A 6,785-nucleotide genomic window follows, 5' to 3' on the forward strand; every position below is an offset into this window, starting at 1 on the left:
TGGATGCTGCGGTAAGCCTTTATATCTTCTGGTGCATTATAATTAGTCACATTTCAGATATGAGAGATTTAATAAACATCATAAACAGATGGTAGGTGGTAGGTGATAATAGGTGTCTGGTATCACTGATAGTGACAGATACAGACTTATGCAAGAAACAAAAATGAAGCAGCACTGATTTGAAATAAAGAAGCTGTTTAAGCTGTCATAATAACTCTCTCTGACTCTCTCTCTCATTAGTTCATTTTTAGTTTGTTTTTATTGTAACTTAAGCACTTAGTGTCTTTTTACTTCTTGTGACATGATACATGATATTATTCCTTTAGGGTGTATTTTTCTATACTATATAGTTTTGGAAAGTGATTTATTTGTGAAATGAGACTGCTACATTAATTCGCCATGTCAGTAGATTCCACATTTTAAATGTCAGTGTATGCTCCTCGCGCTCCTTACGTCAGTCCTCATCTGAATAACAAGTCACTTATTTTATGTTCGTCAGCCGAGAACAGTTTCCTGAGGCCGAAATTGCCGGAGGCTCCGTGATCAAGAGATGTTCACCGAACCGGGACAGTGTCTAACAGCGAAACCCTGAGTTACATTGTTAACACAGCGGGTGGCAGACGAACCTTGAGCATTTTTATTCGATGTTACAGCACAGACATGCACAAAGATACCAGCTGCTGCTTACGTAAAAAAAGAAAAAAAGTATTCATTTGTCTTCTCTCTCCACTGTCCCCCTGGAGTTGGAATCAGGTGTCCTGTGTAATTTCCTTTACGTTTAACTCATTTTGGGAAGTTTCGATTTTAAATTGTTTAAATTGGAGCCTGTTCTGGTTTCAGGGAAATAACTCTCAAATAATACACAACAATCTCCCCAGTGTTGTTCGCAGCCGCGCAACAAATCCATCCACCCTTCTGGCCGATTTAGGCCTTTCTGTATCAATTAGATTTTGTCACTTCCTTTCAGCGGTTTTACATGTGGGAATTATGTACGCGCGTCTTTAAGTAAAAATTCCGGCTTAGACTGAAAATGAAGGATTGCTACACTAAATTAAATTAGGCGTTGCACATTTCTCGTTTTTTCTTTTTTTTTTTTGGTTTAATTTTTGCAATAGCAACGCAATGCACAAGGCTGTTTTCCTGAAAAATAAGTGATTTTGTAACAAATACAAGGAAAGTAGGGACATTTTGTGTTTAAAAAGGAGCTTTGGTAACTTTAAGAAGACTTCATTGTGTTGCGTCTTGTTCTATGTTTGCCTATACAGCTGATCTGTGTGCCCTGACTAGACGATCAATTTACTGGATAGGTTAGCTTAGTGCTGATAGCATCCTTGTGAAGATGTACGAAGCATACGTGATTTTACAATAATAAAAAGTTTAGACCCAAAAACACCCTAAGAGTTTTTTTTAAAGAATAATTAGTGCACTTTTTAAAGGTTATTTTCAGTTTTCACTCAGTCTATTCTCTTCTTTCTTCTTCATTTTCTAAATCTCAACAGTGCCATAATTGTGTCTGTAATTTGTGGTGACATTTACATTATTACCTCGTAAATTACATTACGTAGCATTTCATAGCAAAGGAAGAAACAGTAGAGTCGGTTACTGACTCTGCACACGTCAAAGGTTTTACCAAACACATTGGTAATGACGGCCAAGCTGCTGAACTATCTCAGCTCTCTTTCCCTCCATTTCACTTTTCCTCCCCACCTCTGTCACCATAGCGACAAAGCTGGTCGATTAGATGTCACCAATTTCCGAATCAGCAGAAACAAAATATTGCTGCAGTTTTAATCAGACATAGTAATCACAGAGTTAAAACAGAGAAAGAGCAGTGGAATTATGGGCTGCAACGTATGCAGCTGTATCACATGACACATGAGACATAAGACAAAGTTTGCACCTGGAAACATCCTTAATTTTTCTCCCTGTGGGGATGATTTCGCAGGTCGCGACGTACAGATGCACATGGCTCCATCCTTTAAACAGATGGTGTCTACACCACGCAGACGAAGAGTTAAACCCAGAAGAACCCATCAGACATGGAGGAGGATACAGAAAAGACAGGAGTGCACAAGGATTCTAATTAATTTCAAGACGCTGTTTGCGAGTCTTGTCCAGGGAAGCTGAGGTCGAGAATTTAAATTCTGATCTAAATATTATGAAACATTTGGAATTAAAAAAAAAAAAAAAGATGATTAAAAATGTCATTAGTTCTAGCCAGGTGTCCCAGTGTCCATGAAATTTACTAGCATAGGCATAAAGATCTGACAGATGCGGAGGGTTCTGGCATTATTTATTCATTAGCGTACGGACACCGTTCTCAAAACAAATTAATTGTAAAATGAGAATTATTGATGCGATCTTGGCATCGCTAACGGTTCTTTTATGCCTTATTTTTTATTATAGATAAAACACAGTAACTAACATCAATCTTACAACACCAAACACTGGTCAGGTTACCAAACGTATTTCAGCGTCGGGAGACACAACCTGACCTCCAAATGCCCTGATGGATACATTCTTCACTAAGAAAGGCCGTTTTCTTTAGGTCGTAAATCTGATGAAGGGGAAGAAACGTGTTCTGAGAACCAGATTCCACCTCATTATATGGATGTCACTGAATATGTCAAGGTAGGGGCCTTGACCACTCGGAGAAAGCTCTTCACTTAGATGGAGGCAGAACTGATTATCATCGATTCAAATTTAGTTGTCCAAAGGGCTCGAAACAGCAAATCATCTCACTCATTGATTTCCTGACACAGGATCTAATCTAGCTGGCAGCATGACATAAAATAGAAGAGTGAAAAGTAAACTAAACAAATTTTGCCCTTGACTTTTGAAGCCCTTGATTTGTTACAGCAGTGGTAACAAGTTCCAAGTTCCAAAGTGTTCTTTTAACATCTCCTCCTCCACAGCACAGGTCCAGATGAACAACACGTTAGCTCTGAATAGGATTCATGCGCCCTGAACTAACCATCTGGCCCTCACCGAAAAGGGTCAGCAAATATTAACGACAATTCTGAGAGTTTATTGCCGTCATATTCCTTCCTGCGGTGAGTAATGTTGTAATTTCCCGGTCGACAGTACAGAAATGGTCGCCCAGCACCTTTGAGAAAAGGATAACGACATTAGCCAGATGCCGAGGCCTTCTCAACGATGGCACGCAATGCCGATAGAGCCTTCATGGTGCCATTTCTGACAGCGTCTGAGGAAACCTTTTCTTTAACCGCCACAGAGATGGAGGCCCCTTTGGTGATTAGCTCCCAGTGATTATGTTAGTAATGATTAGCACTGACATTTCCCTCAGAGAGACGAGCTGATCAAAATGTCACACGAGTCGCATTTGACCAAACACAACAGGCTACGTAAACACCCAATCTACAACACTGGGCCTGGTGTTACATTGTCTTACACACAGCTCTCAGTCCCTCTATGGTTGAAATATTTTCAACTTTTCGCTGTGCACTTTATATATACCAATCAGGCATAACATTATGACCACCTTAATAATATTGTGTAGGTCTCCCCTTGTGCCTCATCAGAGAATGGACATGGGCCTTCGGGTGGTGTCCTGTTGTTACTGTAACAGGATGTTGTTATCTACAGGCCCACTGCACTTTAAAAACCTTCAGTCTTTTTGACAAGATCCTGCTTCTTGTGCACAGATATGTCTCCATTTCTCCCCACTCCATAGCTACACATGCTTTGTTTGCATCTATAGCTAAAGATCCTATAGACTCATTTCACCTGATTTTCTTTCCATCCAGACACAGGTGCTCACTTGACTTTATTCCAACAGAAGAAAAAAAAACACATGACTTTTCCACTGGTTGCTGATAAGTTCACTTATCGTCAGTATGACACGTCTTCAGAAGCAAAACTGTCTGGGGGGAAAAACACACGTGTCTTTCACCTGCTGCTGTTAAAACTGAAAGGAGGGAGAGGCTGGGTCAGGGAGCGGCACATCCTCTCATTATTTCGGGGGGTGTCTCCTCATACGCGCAGCCAGGCGAGGCTGGATGGGAGACAGAGGCAGATCAGCGATGTCACTGAAGGAAGTGGTGCGCGCCTGACAGGGTGATGGGGTGAGAGGATGAGGATGACAGCGCAGTTATTTCACGCAGACCCAAACTTGATCCCACGTCCCCGTTTGAAGAGGCATTTCCACTCGAGAACGTGAAAGCTGATGGAGAGCTGATGCGGTTGAAATATCTTATTTTCTTCAAGTTTGAAAGGTAAGTTGTACTGCTTCTCGATGAGTTGCGCGTTGTTCTGCAATACGGTTTATAGTTTAATTACAGGTTTGGGTATTAAATCAACCTTTAGGGGGCACATTTTATATTTAAAACGTTACGAAATTTCCGAAGAACGTAAAGAAAACTGCAAAAACTGCTGCAAAATTGCAAAATTTGTTGTCGCACCTCCATGATCGATTAAAAAAAAAATCAGAATATAATATGATATAATAATTATACAATGCTTCCATTGTGTTCTTTTTTGTCTCTTATTCTTTCAGCATCTCGGACCGTGCCAAAGATTTCTGGTGCAGTAACATCAATGATCGGCCACTGAGGGGCAGCACGAGTCCCTCATATTTCTGCCTTCTTTGTGCAGACATTTTTTATTCGTATTACTATTATATAGCCACTAAAGAAAACACATTTGTCAGGTTAATGAGCAACTCCCAACGCTGTCACCATTTGCATCTTATCTCAGTTCAAAGTTGAGACGGGCCTGTTCCCAGGCACCTGTCTCTCAACGGAAGCTACATGTGTGTTTTACCTTTACTCAGCCGCCACTCTTCTTTCAGGACGTTTGACGTGTGAGGACTATGAGGAATTTGATGCTTAGATCTGACCACCGGGAGTCTGATTTCCCCTGGAGGCAAACGGATCCAGGGACCTTTCTGGACACTTTCAACGCGCCGCACATGTCCATGGATGGAAAGGACAAGGCGCGCTCCAGGGAAGAGAAGAGGCGCAGGAGGCGTGCAACGGCCAAGTACCGATCTGCCCACGCCACCAGGGAGCGGATCCGCGTTGTGGCCTTCAATGTGGCCTTCACAGAACTGAGAAAGCTGCTCCCAACGCTTCCACCGGACAAAAAGTTGTCCAAGATTGAAATCCTGCGTCTGGCGATTTGTTACATCTCCTACCTCAACCACGTGCTGGATGTTTAGGCTGTGAGGGCCAACAGCTGGAGGATGGCCTGAGGATGACAGTTCAAACACTGCTACTACAGAGGAACTTTAAATGACGTCACAGGATTTGAGGAATTCCATATGTGTTAACACTGTGGAGTAGACCAACACAGAGGGTCATTACTGCATTACATACTTTTCTATATAGGAAATCAGTTTCAGAAAAACTTAATATCACACCAAGAATGATATGAATTAAATGAATTAGAAAACTGTATTACATTATATCTGTGAGTCAAACTGTGATAATATTACTGTGTATGTGCTTGTATTGTGTTTCCAGTTTGCACCTGTTTGTAAATATATTTATTTCAGCTGTGTACACTGACAGTAAATACACAGATCAGCCACAACATTATAACCACTAACAGGAGAAGTGATATAATATACAGGTGCATTCAGTGCTACTGTGTGTCGGCATTGAAATTCAAATTTTGAGAGGCAAAAAAAAGCGTGTCCCACTGTTTTCGGGATTGAGGTCAGTGTGATTTTTATTGGCATTCGCATCAATAATTTTTGATGACTTCGGCCTAAAAATATCCACAGCAGGCAAAAACAGTCCCCCGCACCACATTATGAAAGGGAACCTGCTCCCCTCATTGATTTCTGCTGCAGGTCTGTTTTTGTGACCCTTCATTTAGTGGAGCGACAGATTTGAAATACTGAGATGAGTGGCTGAGAATGTGAGGTTCTGACATTCTGCACGATATGTGTTATTACTGCACGAGTTCAGGCTGTGGACGTGAAGCCGCTTGTCCCTTTGCTTTTCCCCTCCATTAGTCAGAGGCCACGCTCCTCCTATCAAGCCTTTATGTGAATTTCTCTGCAGAGTAATGTGACCCAAGGGGCTCAAGGTATTGTTCGTGCCCACTCCAGCAGCAAGAGTGACTGCCCTTTGTGTGTACACTCCACATTACACACACACCACACACTGGTCTACACACTGCGTACAATCGTTATATATAATAATGCAGTGGATTTGGAGGGAAGGGGGTGGGAGTGTAGATGTTGTACTTGAAGTACTTCATGAAGATGAAGGCTAAAGAATGGTTTTAGTCTCTACTGGTAAAATAGGAATTAAAATTGCATAAATGTTGAGTATTGGGTGTGTTTTGTGTTATTCTGGGCAATCTATGTAAAGTAACACTTCCTGCAAATTTCAGTTCGGTGAAGATTTCATATTTTTTAAAGGAGCAACTCTGATCTCATCACTGTATCATTAAGGGCTGCATGATCTGTGGGGGTATTTAAAATATGGGTGTTCCCTGAACTTCTGCAAACACTGCTGTATATATATTTATTGCATAAAAATGAGATGTCATTCATACTGACCTGGGAAAAGTGTCTTGAATGCAATGTGAAATAATTTTGTGAAGGAAAAGTCATTTGCAAGGTTAAGAGCGAACTTCTTACTAATGTATATATTTTAGTTTTTGTACAACAACCCATTCATTCTTATTTGTCTTGCAGCCTGTTTGCATCTTACCCCTCTTGCCCCTTTTTTTTCCAACTGCGTGCAAAAGTGACCCACTTCATAATAGCGAAAAATGTTATGTTTTCCTTACATTTAGTCTCTGCCATCTGG

This window comes from Mugil cephalus, chromosome 12 (assembly GCF_022458985.1).
Source record: "Mugil cephalus isolate CIBA_MC_2020 chromosome 12, CIBA_Mcephalus_1.1, whole genome shotgun sequence".
Classification (NCBI taxonomy): Eukaryota; Metazoa; Chordata; class Actinopteri; order Mugiliformes; family Mugilidae; genus Mugil; species Mugil cephalus.